This window comes from Manis javanica, chromosome 5 (assembly GCF_040802235.1).
Source record: "Manis javanica isolate MJ-LG chromosome 5, MJ_LKY, whole genome shotgun sequence".
In the NCBI taxonomy this organism is placed as follows: domain Eukaryota; kingdom Metazoa; phylum Chordata; class Mammalia; order Pholidota; family Manidae; genus Manis; species Manis javanica.
In genome coordinates, this window is record NC_133160.1 from 60,078,339 (window position 1) to 60,099,806 (window position 21,468).

A 21,468-nucleotide genomic window follows, 5' to 3' on the forward strand; every position below is an offset into this window, starting at 1 on the left:
CATTGTGAGGATAAAATTAGGGTATGTACATAGTTTAGCACAGTGAGTGACTGAGAATACACACTAAATAAGCAGTGGGGTAGTATCTTAATGGGATTGTCACTCCCCACTATCCCTAATTTGGGTCTTCAATTTAGCTTCAATGTGCTTTGATTTAGCCTCAAATTCCAAATCTGAGACCCCTCCTGACCCTGTGTTAATGGTTTTGAGTAACTTGGGTGTAGAGGGAAGGTTTCCTCCTGAAGTGATCGAGTGGTAGGGTGTGCTAGCCCATGAAATCCCATCATGTTAATCATATCCCATAGGAGCTGGAAATTTGGTTACAAGGTTTTGAGGTTATTTATTATTATTTTGCATTTTGCCTAATCCTGTAGAGAAACTGCCATAAGAAATTATACAAGGGCTTATGTGCTGTGCTTTGGGTGGCCAGTCACTTGAAATGGGAGTCGTTCTTCCAGGCTACTGGCTGTGGCACTCTGCAGGCAAAAACCCCTGAATATGGAGTCCAGTATCTAAACCTCAGTTAAAAGACTCTTCCCACTTACTGCTTCTTCTTCTCTGTACAACCCCCTACCTGTACCTTCAATCAAGAGCTTTTCACCTAAGTCTCTCCATCTGTACCTTAGAGCTTGATTATTCATTTGAAAGGTATGATGAAAAAGACTAAACTGCCTTAGGTTTGGATGAAATTTCTTCCCCCTCCCTAACTTCTTGTTAGCCTAATCTCATTTGACACACATCTTAGCAATTTAGCGTCCAGCACTGTTCTTCTGTTGGTCCTTATGCTATGTTCCTTACTTTTCCCAAGGACATTTGTATATACTGACAGTTACATTTGAATGATGTGACCTCTCTCATATTTTACATCTCAGCTCAATCTCTATTTCGTTATCAACACTTTAACTTTCACATAAAAGAAAAAATTATACTTCTATTTGTTATGCGCTCATCTTTATGAAACTTACCACAGTTGTAATTTTATTCCTACTTCCAAAACTAATATTCTCTAAGTTTCATAAAGACAGAAATTTTATCCATTTTAGCTCTTTTTAGATCCCAAATGTAAAACATAGTCTGCCACAATAAAGTGTTTCTGAATGACAAAATAAACCCCAGTCCTTAACCGCAGGCCTCTTTATTCTACTGAAAAGAGAGCTTTTGTTTGTTGAAATATAACAAATGGTCTACCCTCTTAGAGAGCAGTTGAAATGATTTCATTCCTTTCTTGAGTTATGTGGAACAACTAAGTGCCCATTTTTATGAACAGATCCAGTGTCTGTTTTCTAAAACAGATAGATTAAATAAAATTGAATTCTCTCCCTCTCTCTCCCATCACCCCACCACCCATCTCTCTTTCTGCTTTCCATGATTTGGTATACAATTAAATAAAATGATCTCTCCTTCTATGAAAATTTATTTTTCTTTGTTCTTCAGTACCCACTCCTAGTACTCTTCCCACCTTGCTAACTTTCCATATCAAACTTTTTCACAAAGTTATATGGACTGCTTTCTTAAGTGTTAATACAATCAGATTATTTTATCCTTAATATTCTTATGGTTTCTATTCCTGTTTACACTAATGAATATTAACTTTCTAACAAAATATAAATATGTAGTTAGAGAAAAATATATGTGAGCTTGCACACACACAGAATTCAGTTATCATATAGACTATAATGGCAGACTTTAATTTTTGGAGCAAAAGAAAGGATATTTAGTTGTCTAGATGTCTAGGAAGCTACAATTAACCAATAATTGTTCTAGTGTGATCCATCTTATCTGTAGGAGCTTTGGTCTTGTTGGTGTCCCTGGAAGAATGTAAAATGAGCAGAGACTATCTGGCTTAACAGAATGGATATTTCCATATTAGTGCAGGAGGACAGGCAATGCATTGATACAAGCCCAGTTCACTGAACATATTTTTGGTAAGACCTGAAAAAAGGTTTGCACTTGCAACTTCTCAATATCATGATCCATCCCTTACGACTAGCATAACAGGTAAGTATTTTGGGCCCTGTGGGCAGTAAAATCTGCAGATGCAACCTTAATTCTCAACTCTGAAGTAACTATACACTTGGGCATCTGGTAACTGTACCGTTTGTATAGGTTTGGGCACTTATTACACACTGGCAGTAAGATAATAGATACATACATGCTCTCCCCATGTCTAACACCAAAGATTATACAAAGATACATATTATGCCAATGCTACATTTCATTCCTGGAACATTTAGAAAGAAATGATTCTAGGAAAACAGGAATACAGATAATAAGTGGATAAAACTGTGGAAGGTAGGAACATGACAGATCTCCTCTTTCTGACTTCCATACGTTTTTATACTACAGCCAAAATGATGTTTTCAAAATCAGATTTACCTTTTCTAACCCTCACTATTAAAACAAACAAGCAAAACTTTCAATAGCTTCCCATTTCGGTTTGGATAAAGTATGGAATCTTTACGTAGTTGACACACTATTGCGTTGCGGGGTCCCTGTCTTTCCTCCCAGCTGCATCTCCCACTGCTCTCCATTTTGTAGTTGGTAAACCATCCCAAGCGGCCTATTCAAGCACAGCTTCTTTGCATGTGCTATGCTTGCTCTCAGTTTTCACCCTCATCCTGTTCATCTAGTTCACACGTACAGTTTTTCTATTTATAGAAGTGATTTATCAAGGGTAAGCTTAGATCATGCTCCTCTGTTTTATTCTTTCATAGCCCCTTATCTATAGCCTAGTATTAATCCTGTTTGTGACCATATTATTTTAGTGATTATTTAATATGAGTTTTAATATTCAAAACTCTGGAAGTAATAATTGCTGGAAAAAGAGTCTTTGTGCTCACTGTTGTATTCCCAGGACCAAGCACTGTTAATTGGTCACCAAATGTTTGCTCAGTGAGTGAATGGGCTTTAACAAGGCTTAGTTTGAAAATACAGGAGAAAGAAATATTGGCCCAGAAAGGTTTCATTTAAGGCCCCTCTTCTTCCTAAAGGGAGACCATAGGTCATTGTTTGTTTAGATTTTTTTAAATTAACCCAAATAATTTTTTTTACATGTTTTGAGTGAAAATTTGATTCTGAATCTTTTGGTATGACTCATGGGTTTATAGTGGACAATATAGTAATAAAGATAGTAATATTAAGAAAAATAGTATCATGGTGAGTCCTCAATTAAAAAATTCCTGAAAAACTGAGTTTTATACCTATAGTTCTTATATTTCTGCAATTTCAAGATCAACTCTTTAACTATATGACAAAATGCTAAGAAGTATAGACTTTGGTTTTATAGATAATGGATAAAATCAGAGTGACTCTTTTTTAAAAAATTCAATTATGTCATAACATGTTGAGAAGTCCATGAATGTAATGGAATTTCTTTTCCTCTCTCATCCTACTACAGAATATTCCTCACCTAAATGAACTCAAGTTCTTGCTTTATATTAGTCCCGTTAGTACTGTCATAAAAGGTGCTGCTTTCAGTCAAAATGTCAGTACCTGGGCAACTACATTTGGTTAGTTCTCTGACATTGCTGGGCAGCAGTGTCACCTCATAGGGATTAATTCTTGAAATGCCATGAAAATCAAAGTATTCCATAAAACTTAATAAGAATTAAAGTTGTAACATTTGATGATGTTGAAATGCATATAGCACCTATAAGGAATGGATATTTTGACATAATTTACCCTTTATACGCAGGCATAATTTAACATTAAATTACCAACATGTTCTCTATTTTTTAAATCAACCATGTTTAATGTCTTCCCTTGTATGATAGTATATAATGAACGTGAGGAATAATAACTAAAAATTATGCTTTTGAAGCTATGAGCTATGTGCTTCAAAATATCTTCAGGTAAATTAAAAGTAAGATCATATTTAAATTGTGCTACTTGCTAGACCAACTGTCATGAAGAAGCCGAGATAATGTGTAATAACAACTCAGAATGATCTAAATACTAAACTCATAGTTGGAAAATTATAGCAAATTCATTCATGTGAATAATAAACAATATATCCTTAAAAAAGACTGAAATCTTAATGAATTAAAGGAATTCAGTCAGGACAGGACCTCTTTGTCCCACCGGAGAAACATTTTATTAGAATATTAAACAACACTTCTTTTTTGTTTGCTTTAAATAGATTAAGAATTTAGAAAGACATGTTAAAGAAGTCTGGAAATTAAGAAAAGAAATGAGTGACTAGGCAATCTGCCCATCCCCAGTTGACATCTAAACAAACATATGTTCATACAAAGTTTTGAAAGTCAATCTATATCTACAGGATATAGTGATTCTCAGTCCAGAAAATTCAATTAATACTAAAGGTTCTATAGTGATTGGTTTTTTTCTTTATTCAGTTAAGTGTTTCTATAGATGCCCTCTTAGCACTAGCCCATTTGGGAAAACAAAGTAGCAGCATTAAGTAAATAATGTGATAGAAGAATTGTGGATTTATTTAGATTAGATACAAGGATTCCCATATATACATTCCAGGAGAGATTTCGACAAAATCATTAGATGCCCAAGTGTAAAGAGTTTTTGAAAAGACCTAAATACCAAATTTATTACAAGTGAGCAAATTGGGCCTTGTTTCTAGTCAAAGATTACATAAAGAAATACAAACATAGGGATTGGTGCTCCGTTTCACAAAACTTAGGATGCTGAAACACAAAGTCATTGTCACTTTGAACTCTTTACAAAACTTTATTAAACTTTGAAAATAAAAATAGCTTTTCCTCTCCATGTTTACATGCACTGGACACTCCTCCCCTCACCATATTCACACCTAAATGCACTATCAGTAAGAGATATCTGCTTCTTGTGATTTTTCATTCTGTTTTCATGAAAGTTTTAAGGACTAGGTTAAGACTTCTAGACAAGGGCTAACAATATTGCTTTGTGCAAATTAGGCATAATACTTGTTGAATTATCAAAATATTAAGTATTTTTAACAAATAGAATAAATAATGAAATGAAATTTAATGTGTTTATTAAAAGTTGGGTACTACATCAAGCATTTCATACATTTATTTTGTGATATCTCCTTTTATATAATAGGTATTTTATCTCCTTTATAGAAATGAAGGAATTCAGCCTCTGATAGGTTATGCAGCTTTTTTGACATCATAAAACTACTAACTGGTAGAACAACAATTTCAATATGCAAGTGACTTTTCTCCAACAAATGTCAGAGTGGAACGACTATCAATTATATTAAGTTTAAAACAAATATGTACATTTTTATTAAGCCTATTTTCTTGCTGATTTGCCTACTTTCCTTTCTATTTATCCAACCAGTATTTATTCAGACTCTTTTCTAGGCATTTTAGATTATACAAGGGGTAGGCATAAAAATGAGTAAAGAATTACAATACAAAATGGTAAATGATGAAATGCTACAATAAAGGTGTGAAAATTTTTAAATAGAGTGTTTAAGAAGTATGAATGTGAGGCATGTGTCTTGTTCGGTGACAACTGCGTCACAAAAGACCATATGACTCTCATTTTTGAAACAAGGGACACCTGGAAATAATTCTAGATGTTAAGAGGTCTGGTATCAAAAAGCCTTAGACTCAGTCTAAGGAATTTGAATATTATTCTGAAATGTATAGGGTCCAGGAGAATAGTGGCTCTGAAGAATTTTAGACAAGATGTATCCAGAAACTGCTTTTTACTTTGCAGATAAATCCCTAATATTGTATAAAGAATGTCCTAGAAAAATGAGATTGTATTATTTTCTGCCATCATACACATGAAAATTTAAAGTGAAAGTAAGTATAAAAGAGAGAAGAGACTGTCAAGAACAATACTTAGGTGGCAGCATCAGAAGAAATCTGCTTAGGAGGGACATGAAGAGTCAGGTGAAAAAGCGAGCCTTAGCATTCCATTTCAGCTCAATTCATGTATTATACATACGGCAATATATCTACTTAATTAGGCTGTTAATTTGATAAGCATGGCTGACTGCAATTTATTTAGAACAAACTAATAATGGTTTTGCTTATTAAGGATGGTTTAAATGTATGCAGAGAAAAAGGAGCCCTTGAAAGATATACAGATTTATATCAATCAGAGTTCCTGGTGTCAAAATACCTGTTTATAAAAAAAAAAAATTAAGAAGAAAAGTAATTTATTGGATAAGTAACAGGCAGTTTATAAAATTTGTATGTGTGCTGAACAACTGAACTAATACAATGGGCAAGGCTGAGAGGGGCTAGTCTCCAGATACTGTCTGGGAAAGTCAGTACTGACAACTCTGCCCATCCCACATATGTGCCCTGCAATAATTAAAATGTAAAGTATAAGCAGAGTTTGAAGACTCAGGACAGAAAAAAATAATGTGAAAATATTGCATTATTATTTGTATACTGATTATGGGTCAAAATTATAATATTTTGTATCTATTGGTTTAAATAATATGGCCTCTAAAATTAATTTTAACTTTGTTTTTGCTGGTTTTTTTTTTTTGAGAGGGCTTCTCTCATATTTATTGACCAAAAGGCTGTTAACAACAATAAAATTCTGTATAGGGGGGTCAATGCTCAATGCACAATCATTAATCCATCTCAAGCCTAATTATCGTCATCTCCAATCTTCTGAAGCATAACGAACAAATTCTTACATGGTGAATGAATTCTTACATAGTGAATAAGTTCTTACATGGTGAACAGTACAAGGGCATTCATCACAGAAACTTTCGATTTTGATCACGCATTATGAACTTTAAACAATCAGGTCAAATATGAATATTTGTTTGATTTTTATACTTGATTTATATGTGGATCCCACATTTCTCCCTTTATAATTATTATTATTTTTATTTTTAATAAAATGCTGAAATGGTAGGTAGATGCAAGATAAAGGTAGAAAACATAGTTTAGTGTTGTAAGAGAGCAATTGGAGATGATCATGTGTGTGACTGTAGACTATGTGTTAATCCAAGCTAGACAAGGGCATTAAAACATCCACGGATGCAGAAGATTTCTCTCAAAATAGGGGGATGACGTTCTAAGCCTCACCACTGTTGATCCCCAATTACTCACCTGATGGCCCCCCTGCGACTGTGCCTGTCTTAGGTTGTTCCTCCCTTGAGCAATCTTACCCGTCTCTGGCTAACCAGTCATCTTCCGGGGCAATACAGGGAGATGTAAAGTTGGTAAGTGAGAGAGAAGCCATATTGTTTGAAAAGGTTAGCTTTTTAATTCTTTGCAGATTTATGCCCTGTGGCTTCTATGCCCAGCACTTGTCTCGAGGTATCTTTACCACCTGGAGGAATTATGATGCTCAGTATATTCGATATGAGGCACGAATTCTATTTAAGGGTTGTAATTAGGAAGGAAGAAGAAAAGCTATAGAGGTAGCATATGGAAGAAAACATGGGAGGATTGATTATTTCTTTGACATATCTTCTTGTAGAGTATCTTAAGCATGTATAGGTTTTAAACTACTAACTAACTTGCGAACACATATTAACATAATAGGAATACGGTGACATAAACTAAGCAAATCTATAATTACCAGCCATCTCCAGTGAAGCCAAGAAAACCAGTTAGGCACCCTAGGCATTTGTGAAAATTTGTCTATGATATGATGGATATTGTCCAACTGTACTTGAACAGTCTGAGAGAAATCAGACAAATTAAAGCAACCCATTTCTGGGATCTGTTCACATCCCATATGTTCTTTTAACCGTAGATAGTCTATAGTCATAAGATTTTGGAGTGCTACAACTTGCACCCCTCCGAACTCCTGGTTGAGTTCCAACAGTACAGATCTGGTCAAATTCGTTGTCTCACTGTATGCACATGCCAGCCTAGACATCTCCCTCCTCATTCCAATGGCAAGTCCAGGAAATGGTGGGGTAGATGCAGCCACAACCGCAGCATCGTCCAGATCCTGTGGAGGCTTTTTGATGATCGTCCCCTGGCACAAGTCCTCCAGAGAGTGCTGATGCCAGAAGCTCCTCCTCATATCGTATCTTAGTTCATTTTCTGGGTAGCCAAGCTAAGCCTTGATCTTCTGCATAGAAACAAACAGACCCTTTGCCCACACTTTGACATGCCCTCTATACCACTGTGTAGAACTCATTGGAGGTCAGCACACAGGAACTGCTTTTTTTTTTTTTTATTAAGAGAAAGGAATATTATCAGAACAGAGTACCTCCATAGCTGATCATCTGACACCCTTTAAGTGATCAACATTAACGATGTTAAAAGCATGTGTTGATCTTTGATTTACCAATAGTTTTATCCTATCAAGGAGTAATACCCCTTTTCTTTCTTTCTTTTTTTTTAAATCTTTAATCTACACTTACATGAAGAATACTATGTTTACTATGCTCTCACATATACCAAGTCCCCCCTGAAAACCACATTACAGTTACTGTCCATCAGCATAGCAAAATGCTGTAGAATCACTACTTGTCCTCTCTGTGTTGTACAGCCCTCCCTTCCCTTTCTCCCTCCACACATCCTCCCCAGTTCCTTTCCCTTTGGTACCTTTTAGTCCATTTTTGGATTCTGTAATTCCACTGCTGTTTTGTTCCTTCAGTTTTTCCTTTGTTCTTATACTCCTCAGATGAGTAAAATCATTTGGTATTTCTCTTTCTCCGCTTGGCTTATTACACTGAGCATAATACTCTCCAGCTCCATACATGTTGCTGCAAATGGTAGGATTTTCCATTTTCTTATGGCTGAGTAGTATTCCATTGTGTATATGTACCACATCTTCTTTATCCATTCATCTACCAATGGACATTTAGGTTGCTTACAATTTTTGGCTATTGTAAATAGTGCTGCGATAAACATAGGGGTACATCTATCTTTCTCAAACTTGATTGCTGTGTTCTTAGGATAAATTCCCAGGAGTAGAATTCCAGGTTCAAATGGTAGGTCTGTTTTGAGCATTTTGATGAACCTCCATATACTGCTTTCCACAATGGTTGAACTAATTTACATTTCCACCAGCAGGGTAGGAGGGTTCCCCTTTCTACACAGCCTCGCCAACATTTGTTGTTGTTTGCCTTTTGGAAGGCAGCCATCCTTACTGGTGTGAGGTGATACCTCACTGTAGTTTTAATTTGCATTTCTCTGATAATTAGCGATGTGGAGCATCTTTTCATGTGTCTGTTGGCCATCTGTATTTCTTTTTTAGAGAACTGTCTGTTCAGTTCCTCTGCCCATTTTTTAATTGGGTTATTTGTTTTTTGTTTGTTGAGGTGTGTGAGCTCTTTATATATTCTGGACATCAAGCCTTTATCGGATCTGTCATTTTCAAATATATTCTCCCATACTGTATGGTTCCTTTTTGTTCTATTGATGGTGTCTTTCGCTGTACAGAAGCTTTTCAGCTTAATGTAGTCCCACTTGCTCATTTTTGCTGTTGTTTTCCTTGCCTGGGGAGATATGTCCAAGAAGAAGTCATTCATGTTTATGTCCAAGAGATTTTTGCCTATGTTTTTTTCCAAGAGATTAGTGGTTTCATGACTTACATTCAGGTCTTTGATCCATTTTGAGTTTACCTTTGTATATGGGGTTAAGCAATGGTCCAGTTTCATTCTCCTACATGTAGCTGTCCAGTTTTGCCAGCACCATCTGTTGAAGAGACTGTCATTTTGCCATTGTATATACATGGCTACTTTATCAAATATTAATTGACCATATATGTTTGGGTTAATTTCTGGAGTCTCTAATCTGTTTCACTGTGGCCCTGTTCTTCTGCCAGTACCAAATTGTCTTGATTAGTATGGCTTTTTAGTAGAGCCTGAAGTTGGGGAGTGAGATCCCCCCTACTGTATTCTTCTTTTACAGGATTGCTTTGGCTATGTGGGGTCTTTGCTGTTTCCATATGAATTTTTGAATTATTTGTTCCAGTTCAATGAAGAATGTTGCTTGTAATTTGATAGGGATTGCATCAAATCTGTATATATTGCTTTGGGCAGGATGGAGATTTTCATGATATTAATTCTTCCTAGCCATGAATATGAGATGAGTTTCCATTTGTTAGTGTCCCCTTTAATTTCTCTTAGTTTTCAGGGTATAGGTCTTTCACTTCCTTGGTTAGGTTTATTCCTAGGTATTTTATTCTTTTTGATGAAATGGTGAATGGAATTGTTTTCCTGATTTTTCTTTCTATTGGTTCATTGTTAGTGTATAGGAAAGCTACAGATTTCCGTGTGTTAATTTTGTATCCTGCAACTTTGCTGTATTCCGATATCAGTTCTAGAAGTTTTAGAGTGGAGTCTTTAGGGTTTTTTATGTACAGAATCATATCATCTGCAAATAGTGACAGTTTAACTTCTTCTTTACCAATCTGGATTCCTTGTATTTCTTTGTTTTGTCTGATTGCCGTGGCTAGGACCTCCAGTACTATGTTAAATAACAGTGGGGCGAGTGGGCATCCCTGTCTTGTTCCCAATTTCAGAGGAAATGCTTTCAGCTTCTCGCTGTTCAGTATAATGCTGGCTGTGTGTTTATCATATATGGCCTTTATTATGTTGAGGTACTTGCCCTCTATTCCCATTTTGCTGAGAGTTTTTATCATGAATGGATGTTGAATTTTGTCAAATGCTTTTTCAGCATCTATGGAGATTATCATGTGGTTTTTGTCTTTCTTTTTGTTGATGTGGTGGATGATGTTGATAGATTTTCGAATGTTGTACCATCCTTGTATCCCTGGGATGAATCCCACTTGGTCATGGTGTATGATCCTTTTGAAATACTGATGAATTCTGTTTGCTAATATTTTATTGAGTATTTTTGCATCTACATTCATCAGGGATATTGGTCTGTAATTTTCTTTTTTGGTGGGGTCTTTGCCTGGTTTTGGTATTAGGGTGATGTTGGCTTCATAGAATGAGTTTGGGAGTATTCCCTCCTCTTCTATTTTTTGGAACACTTTAAGGAGAATGGGTATTATGTCTTCTCTGTGTGTCTGATAAAATTCTGAGGTAAATCCGTCCAGCCCCGGGGTTTTGTTCTTGGGTAGTTTTTTGATTACCGTTTCAATTTCTTTGCTCATAATTGGTTTGTTTAACTTTTCTGTTTCATCCTTGATCAGTCTGGGGAGGTTGTATTTTTCTAGGAAGTCGTCCATTTCTTCTAGGTTTTCCAGCTTGTTGACATATAGGTTTTCATAGTAGTCTTTAATAATTCTTTGTATTTCTGTGGAGTCTGTCGTGATTATTCCGTTCTCATTTCTGATGCTGTTGATTTGTGTTGATTCTCTTTTTCCCTTAATAAGTTTGGCTAGAGGCTTATCGATTTTGTTTATTTTCTCAAAGAACCAGCTCTTGGTTTCATTGATTTTTGCTATTGTTTTATTCTTCTCAATTTTGTTTATTTCTTCTCTGATATTTATTATGTCCCTCCTTCTGCTGACTTTAGGCCTCATTTGTTCTTCTTTTTCCAGTTTCGATTATTGTGATGTTAGACTATTCATTGGGGATTGTTCTTCCTTCTTCAAGTGTGCCTGGATTGCTATATACTTTCCTCTTAAGACTGCTTTCACGGCATCCCACAGAAGTTGGGGCTTTGTGTTGTTGTTGTCATTTGTTTCTATATATTCCTTGATCTCTATTTTGATTTATTCATTGATCCACTGATTATTTAGAAGCATGTTGTTAAGCCTCCATGTATTTGTGAGCCTTTTTGTTTTCTTTGTAGAATGTATTTCTACTTTTATACCTTTGTGTTCTGAAAAATTCGTTGGTAGAATTTCAATATTTTGGAAATTACGGAGGCTCTTTTTGTGAGCTAGTATGTGGTCTATTCTGGAGAATGTTCCATGTGCACTTGAGAAGAATGTATATCCTGTTGCTTTGGGATGTAGAGTTCTATAGATGTCTATTAGGTCCATCTGTTCTAGTGTGTTGTTCAGTGCCTGTGTGTCCTTACTTATTTTCTGCCCGGTGGATCTATCCTTTGTGGTGAGTGGTGTGTTGAAGTTTCCTAAAATGAATGCATTGCAGTCTATTTCCCTCTTTAGTTCTGTTAGTATTTGTTTCACATATGCTGGTGCTCTTGTATTGGGTGCATATATATTTAGAATGGTTATATCCTCTTGTTGGACTAAGCCCTTTATCATTATGTAGGGTCCTTCTTTATCTCTTGTTACTTTGTTTGTTTTGATATCTATTTTGTCTGATATTAGTACTGCACCCCCTGCTTTCTTTTCACTTTTGTTTGCCTGAAATATGTTTTTCCATCCTTTGACTTTTAGTCTGTGCTTGTCTTTGGGTTTAAGGTGAGTTTCTTGTAAGCAGCATATAGATGGGTCTTGCTTTTTTATCCATTCTATTACTCTGTGTCTTTTGATTGGTGCATGAAGTCCATTTACATTTAGGGTGACTATTGAGAGATATGTACTTATTGCCATTGCAGGCTTTAGATTCGTGGTTACCAAAGGTTCAAGGTTAGCTTCTTTAGTATCTTACTGCCTAACTTAGCTCACTTATTGAGCTTTTATATATACTTTCTGGTGATTTTTTTCTTCTCTCCCTTCTTATTCCTCCTCCTCCATTCTTCATATGTTGTGTGTTTTGTTCTGTGCTCTTTTTAGGAGTGCTCCCATCTAGAGCAGTCCCTGTAAGATGCCCTGTAGAGGTGGTTTGTGGGTAGCAAATTCCCTCAGTTTTTGCTTGTCTGGGAATTATTTAATCCCGCCATCATATTTAAATGATAGTCGTGCTGGATACAGTATCCTTGGTTCAATGCCCTTCTGTTTCATTGCATTAAATATATCATGCCATTCTCTTCTGGCCTGTAGGGTTTCTGTCAAGAAGTCTGATGTTAGCCTGATGTGTTTTCCTTTATAGGTGACCTTTTTCTCTCTAGCTGCCTTTAAAACTCTTTCCTTGTCCTTGATCCTTGCCATTTTAATTATTATGTGTCTTGCTGTTGTCCTCTTTGGATCCTTTCTGTTGGGGGTTCTGTGTAATTCCGTGGTCTGTTCGATTATTTCCTCCCCCAGTTTGGGGAAGTTTTCAGCAATTATAATACGAATATTATTCCTTTTGGATTGGTCACATAGTTCTCTTAGTGTTGTTTCATTCCTGGAGATCGTTTTATCTCTCTCTATGTCAGCTTCTATACGTTCCTGTTCTCTGGTTTGTATTCTTTCAATGGCCTCTTGCATCTTATCTATTCTGCTTATAAATCCTTCCAGGGATTTTTTCACTTCTGTGATCTCCTTCCTGACATCTGTGATCTCCCTCCGGACTTCATCCCATTGCTTTTGCTTTTTTCTCTGCATCTCTGTCAGCATGTTCATGATTTTTATTTTGAATTCTTTTTCAGGAGGACTGGTTAGGTCTGTCTCCTTCTCAGGTGTTGTCTCTGTGATCTTTGTCTGCCTGTAGTTTTGCCTTTTCATGGTGAAAGAGATAGTTTGCAGAGCTGGTACGAGTGACAGTTGGAAGAGCTTCCCTTCTTGTTGTTTTGTAGCCTTCCTCTCCTGGGAGAATAGCGACCTCTAGTGGCTTATTCTTGGCAGCTGTGCACAGACAGGGCTTCAGCTACCTGCCAGCTTGGTTTGGAGTTTATCTCTGCTGTTGCTGTGGGCGTGACCTGGCTGGGGCTGCTCCTCCAAAATGGTGGAGCCCTGTTGGAGGGGGAGCGGCCAGGAGGCTATTTATCTCCATAAGGGGCCTCTGTGCTCCCTGCTTCCCAGGGGGTTAGAGTGCCCAGAGATCCCCAGATTCTCTGCCTCTGGTATAAGTGTCCTGTCCTGCCCCTTTAAGACTTCCAAAAAGCACTCTCCAAACCAAAACAACAACAGCAACAACGAAAGAGGTAAAAAGAAAAAAAAAAGGAAAAAACGTGCGATTTTCCTTGTCCTCAGGCGCCGGTCCCAGGGACCCACTCACTGTTCCTGCCACCCTGCCTCCCTAGCACTGGGGTCCCCATCCCTCCAAGGCCTCCAATAAACACTCGTCAATAAAAAAGGGAAGAACGCACGACCCTCTCCATCCCCAGGAGCCGGTTCCAGGCATCCGCTCACCAGCCCTTCTGCCTTGCCTCCCTGGCACTGGAGTCTCTGTCCCCCTATGGCCTATAAAAAGCACTCATCAAAAAGAAAGAAAAAAAAAAGGAAGAAATGCACTTTTTTCTTTGTCTTCAGGCGCAGGTCCCAGGCACCCGTCCACCGGTCTTGCTGCCCTGCCTCCCTGGTATTGGGGTCCCCATCCCTCCAAGGCTTCCAAAAAGCACTCGCCAAAAAAAAAAAAAAAAGAAGTGAAAAATGTGCGATTTTCTTTGTCCTCAGGCGCCGGCCCCAGGCACCCACCCACCGGTCCCACCACTCTGCCTCCCTAGTAGTGGGAAAAATGCGCGATTTTCTTTGTCCCCAGGCGCCGGTCTCAGGCACCCACTCACCAGTCTTGCTACCCTGTTTCGCTGGTATTGGGGTCCCTGTCCCTTTAAGGCTTCCAAAAAGCACTCGCTAAAAAGAAAAAAAAAAGGGGGTAAAACGCTCGATTTTCTCCGTCCTCAGGCGCCAGTCTCAGGCACCCGCCCACCGGTCCTGCCGCCCTGCCTCCCTGGCATCTGGGTCCCCATCCCTTTAAGGCTTCCAAAAAGCACTTGCCAAAAAAAAAAAAAAGGGAAAAACGCGCAATATTCTTTGTCTTCAGGTGCCAGTCCCAGGCACCCGCTCACCGGTCCCGCCACCCTGCCTCCCTGGCATCTGGGCCCCCATCCGTTTAAGGCTTCCAAAAAGCACTCGCCAAAAAAAAAACCGCTCCGGTTTCTTTCCACCCGCCGGGAGCCGAGGGGAGGGGCACTCGGGTCCCGCCGGGCCGGGGCTGGCATCTTACCCCCTTCCCAAGGCGCTGGGTTCTTGCAGGTGTGGATGTGGTCTGGATGTTGTCCTGTGTCCTCTGATCTCTATTTTAGGAAGAGTTTTCTTTGTTATATTTTCATAGATCTATGTGTTTTGGGGAGGAGATTTCCACTGCTCTACTCACGCCGCCATCTTGGCTCTGCCTTCTCTGTTTTTGCTGTTTTTAATGGGACTGCTAGGAATGCTAAAATTTAATATTTGGCTTGCATTTGTGCCTTGTATGATATTTCTATTGGCTAGGAACATTTTAGAAGGTTAACTAGTGTCTTTCATATGACTGTGTGTTGGGGGTGTGGAGGGGAGGAATTAAACAACAGCTTTGGGCAAAAAGGGCCATAGCACTGAGCTATAGCATTGGATTATTGTCTTTTTCCTCATACTGACATCAGTTTTACCATCCTAAACCCTGAAGATGCGGTAAATGAAAAGAGGGATAAAATATCATGTATAGCCCAGGCAATAGATTACTGCAAGGTATAGGCAAGAAGAAATGCAGGAAGCAAACTTCCATTTGGAAGTGTTAAGAAGGAATGCTAATCAGTATGTGGCTTGGGAAAATTTTAGTGTTTGCTATTTGAGTAATTCCTATATTTTCTTGACAGATTTCTTCATCAGATTATACCTAAAACTAAATAAAATGCCTGCAAAAGCAACGCTAATAATGTGAGAGAAAAACAAAGTCAAGAGTCATTTAAGTGCACACAGTATAGTAAAAAGAACATGGACTTAGTTTTACTGTCACTCTGCACTTTACCTGAATGTGTGAAAAGGAATGAAGGACAGTGCATGTAAAAAAGAAAATTCTAATCCTCTTACTTCTCATCAGCCTTGCAAAACACCAACTAACAGACTTAGTAAAAGCAAATGTTTTAATTGTTGTGTGCAAGAAAATCTGAATTTTTTCAAGAACAGAGCATGAGCAAATGCTGACCTGCTGTTTCACACAATAGAATCCAGTTCTTCTTGTTATGCCCATTAAACTAAGAATTGCTGAAGAAAGCAAATATTTTACAAGGGACAAAGCCTATCTGAGCATATAGTTTTGCCTTAGGCTAAAAAGGAAGGAAAACCCTTTTCCAAACTTTCTAACCGTATGTGGTAGTCATCTTGCTAAGGGGAGAATCTTCATGGAGCAATTCCCTATAAAGAAATGTCATTATCTCCAGTAGCTCTTTTGATTATTCTGCATACCAATCCATCAGCCAGTTTTCTAGGAGCAGTTTTGAAGATGACTGTTAATGCCAGTAGCAATTACAAAGAAAGTTGATCCTGTAAGAGCAACAGTTTGATACTCATTCCAACAAATGGCCTCCTGCACAAATACCAAACCTTACCACGCATAAAAGCTGCAGAAGATGTAACACCAAATGATTTCCTTGGCCAGGTGATTGAACCCCCATAGGTAGAAAATGAAAGACTGATACTTTAAAGAGACATGATGAAAATTATTTAATAAGACATAGACACTGCTCAGTTTTAAAGATTAATAAGAAAAGAAAGGTGCCTGCTCTCCAAAATAACTTTATTGCACATTTCAAAGTAGATGAAAACTAGATTTAATTTCTTGCTTTTACTGTTATGGCTGCCTGATTTGTATTTGTAATCACACATGAATGAAGGAAAGCAAATTTTGGGTCTCTAAATGTTACAATTTAAGTAGAAAGACCGTAGATAACATGCAGAATTCCCTATGGTGTAAGTATTTATTGAATTGAAGCACTGTCAGAGACAGCCAGCTAAATGTACAGAGCAAGTCTTATTATTCCCTACCACATGTAGAGCTATGCTAGCCTTTTTCTTTTTCCTCCTCCTACTCCTGCTTTTTCTCCTTCCTAAAATTGCATTTTTCATTTTTCCCAGTTTTATTGAGGTATAATTGACATATAACATTTTTTTAGTTTAGGAATCCCAGCACTTATCTGAAGAGTCTGAGAAAAGTTGCCCTAGAATAACTAAGGGTTTTAGCACCTTCAATTGTAAACACAGGTTCTTAAAAATTTAATAACAATTCCCTTAATTTGGGGTCATATGACTAGTTCAACCAAGCCAAATGACATGACTTTAGTTATATTCCTATAGGAATCTAGGCTACTACCATTAAGCCATTTTCTACACATACTATGCATGTAAGAGCAAGCCCACTAATCAGAGCAAATATGGGGCTTTTCACAGATAATACTGATCAATAGTTACTAAATTCCCACAGATGCCTACCTCCTGCCTTTACTCTGCTTAACTCTTTGATATAACTCATCCTTAATGGAAAAGAGTGAGCTGTCATATTTCTCATGTTTACAGATGATCAAACTGAAGTTCAAATTGAAAGTATTTATCTGACCTTGTATAGCAGCAGCTCTTTCATGTCACAACTGTATGTATCATTATAGGCACTCAATAAGAAATTAATGAGAAGGAAATTAACAAATGAAGGAATGCATATAGAAATTAACTAGGGTGAATATTACTCAATTTTTACATATTTCTGGCAGTTTTAAAAAATACATGTGTAGGACTGCTATTAAAATAATATGTGTCAAATAATCTATAATATCAACTTTATATATTATAACATTCATTTCAGTAGTTTCAACTAAATCAAAACTGTAATAGCATTTTTATCAGGTAAGTTCATGGCAATGATTTTAGAAAATAGAATATTAATTAGCTTTCTCAAATATATTAAGTATAGTAGTTGAAACATTTCCTGTATATACTGAGATAATAAGAATGTAAATAGAGGAATAAAAATTCTCTGGATTCATGCCTTAACTTATCAAGAATTATGGTCAACATTTTTTTTTCATATCACAGTTTTATCTATTCTAACATAACCATAAAACATGAATATAGCACTCAGTATTTTAGGTTCCATTAAAATTTTGCTAATGATCTGTTATATATGAATGTTAAAGTTTATTTTATTAAAAATATTTGCATTTGGAGTCATAGCACCAAAGTTAAAGTATGTTAAAATATGTACTTACTGACACATCTAAATACTGTGATATGGGCAAGAAAATAAATCACTCTTTTTTTTATGTATTCTGTTTGAGAAGAAAAGTTGGAACATATATATATATATATATATATATATTTGTTTAAAAAATCCAGAAAAAAAAAAGCCCTTTCAAACTTAAATACCATAACTGATATTGTCGAATAGGAATTAAAATTGATATAATACTAGTATATCATCTTAAATTGTTACTTCATTTGAGTTTGGAGAATGTAACTGCACTTATACCATGTCCAAATTTATGTAAAATGAGCTGTCTTTTTTACTAGCAAAATGCTTAGTGCTTTTCTGAACAATTAGTACAAAATCGAGTGACTAAATTAGTCAATGTTGTAATCTAACATGGGTTATAAATTTCCTTATTTGAAAGAATCTTAACTAACTGCTGATTTTTATTGTGTACTTAGGCCTTATGAACTCTTCCTACAGTAGTTATGTGTGTGAATCAGGATATCAGTAAACATAGCTGAAGGCCAATAAGCTGTACTAATAAATTAATCAATTAAAGTATGTTGTTTATGTTTACATTGTCACTTTTTGCTAAAAGACATTTCATCACCTCTATTAATAAATAAATTATAGTATAGTTCCAATTGTAGCAGAGGCATTTTAATTTAATAATTTAAAAAATTAATTTAGCTACACTTATAATCTATGGTCTTAAGGTTTTCTGCTACATTGTTTATTTACCTAAGATTTCTAGCTTTTGCTAAATCTAATTGTCTCATTGTTGAGGAAAAACTTTTTTATTTTTTCCGGTTCCTTCCTATCCCAGAATATGTTTTAATAGCTGAATAAAGAGATTTGTTCCAATGGGTTTAACCCATCTTTGGGCAAGTTTCTTTAGCCCTATAACTTCACCTTAGGCAGAGGTTTCCCTTGTTTCCAGAAGTACATCCATAGCAAATTTAAAACATACTTCTGCCTCAATTTTTAAAAAGATGCAGATTTCCCCAGACCTGAGGGAACAGATGTACAATCAGCACCACTCTGTGAGCAGCAATACTCAAGAGGTACAAACAGTAGGTTTCTCCATCCCCTGTTGCTCTTGTGAGAACAAATCTCTAAATACATTCTACAGAGATTTGGCAATTTAGTAATCCATGTAAAGCCCTTTTGGGGAAAATAGGAGGACAGAATAATAATGGAGGACATAGTATTATCTAGGTAACAATTACAACCTCTGCTTAAAAGGATACATGTGCTCAATTAAAGAATTGTGCATATTTGATTAATAATCTCTTTGTGTGTACATACAGATGGGTATGATGCTGTTTTAGAGAACTGTTGCCAAACTAACTCTTCCTAAATAATCAATACCAAATTTGTGTTGCTTATCATTCAGTGGGCAAGTCATGGCTCTGCCACCCCCAGTTTCAAAATCAGCTGGGTTTGAAGGAAAGCTTTGTGTTAGATCCTCATCTGCTCTGTCTGCTCATTCTCTTGCAGCAGTGGTTGTTGGGAGCATGGTCTTTTCAAAGTGAAGGTCGAAATGGCAAGAATGAAATTCGCCAGACTATGTAAGCACATTTAACATCTCTTTGCTAATCATTTCGACGAATATTCTATAGGCTGAAGCAAATCCCACAGCCACATCCAAACCCAGTGGAGCAGCCACGTTTATTCCTCTGACAGTGGGGCAGCCATAGCAGAGGTGAAAACCAGAGGAAAAATTGTAAGCAAGCATAAAATTCTACCTTTTCAGTCACAATTACTAATTCCCTTCTATTTGAAAAACACATTTATTTCTTCTCCAAATCAGCAGAAAATCATATCCCATCATGGCAATACCCCTTATGGGCTATTATAAAGATGAATGAGAATAAATATAAAACACCTAGCACACATCTTCGGATTCACATTCTGAGGCTATTAATATTAGTCATAATAATGATGAACATGATGTTTAATTTTATTGTAAACAGTTAAACACCTTTTTATACTTATATCTGAAATATTATCATAATGCTATATTAGAGAATATTTTATTTAAATGTTTATTTAAATGTTTAGAAATCCCAATAATATACTCAGTTATTTGCAAGTGTAGTAACTCTGGTGTGAAAAAGAGAATTTGACCAAATGAGTTAGATGCCTTAAGACTTAACTTTTGAATGGAATTGATTCCCAGGAATGCAAAATCCCTGCAAACCCAATAAGTGAAATGTAACTGTGAAATGAATCTTATTCATGTAATATATGCCAAAGAGATAATATACATGCAAAAATATCCCTAGCAAATATAGATTGATGTGTGTGTAAGTTCAAAGGTAATATTACCCAGTTTAAAAAAATGAATTAGTTAAAAAGAAAAATGAGCATGCAATATCTGAAAATGTTATTTGGTCCTTTGGTTGTCCCATAATCAGCTAGCTTTCAAGTGATTAAAATCACTCCCCTATTTTCCCCTCTTTCTTTTCTTCTCTTCCCAGCTGCCAGATGGGGCTCTGTGCATTGGGCTCCACCTCATCATCAACATCTCTGCTTAAATTCTAGTGAGCTCTGAGTGCTCCATTACCCATTGCCTTCTGCCCCATTTGATCCAGGCACATTTGCCACTTTGATGCCTTCACAGTACAAACAAGGTGCGCTAATCAAAGCTTCCCTGTTCCATCCTGTGAGAACCTCTCATCATTGCCGTGGCTTCAAATCTGGTGCACAACATTACCACTTCATTTTGTTGCCTTTGATCCTATCAGGCTGACACTTTGATCCATGTGTTGCACTAACTGGACTCATCAAAGCTTTCACACTTTTGTTTTTGACAGGCAGTAACAAAGATTCCAGCAAGATGAGGGACTTTTACTTTTCCCAACCCTTGAATTTTCAATACCAATTATTTTCTACTTAGTTCTGATCTAGAATATGTTCATTAATTTTATGGGTGTTGGATTTTAAAATGTGTATTTATTTTTAGCTAAAATTTGCCAAAAACAATTAATATATCCATATCAGAGTTGCACATCTCATCTGTTTAATGCACCATGGGTGTTTAATCAATGATTCTACTATGTCAGTAGCTTAATGGAAGCAATTAGTGGTATGTAAAGCAACTGTACTGATATGAACTAGAGTATTTTAGAGCTCCACCTGAGGGAAATGTGCTTTATCTAATGATCTTGATCAGAAAATACATTTTTCTTACTGGGATATAATTAGGAAGACTTCTGCCTGTTTTAAATATACTAACTGTCCAAGTTAGGATAGAAAGATTACTCATGATTAGATTAGAAGATTGGCTTCCTCTGATTCTTGCCTACACTTATTTATTTCAGAGCTGAAAATTCTAATTTCCAATATAAGCACATTTAACATATTTAAAATACATATTTTCCTGTGTAGCTTTTCATGAGCTGTATAAAATCGTGTTCACCCAGTGTATTTGACTTAGACAACACAGTGAAAATAAAAGCTCTAGGAGTTTCATAAGATCACCAGGGATTCTATTATTCTTAATTTATATAATTCCTAAATAGTAATAACACAAATTCCCCAACTCAGAAGGAATTATGACGGAACTTTCTGTTCCAGTTGACAGGTTACTAGGGCCTCACGATGGACAAGTGCTGAAAGTTGATTTATTGGAGGGGTGCCATGTAGCTGTCTGTTATAAAAGC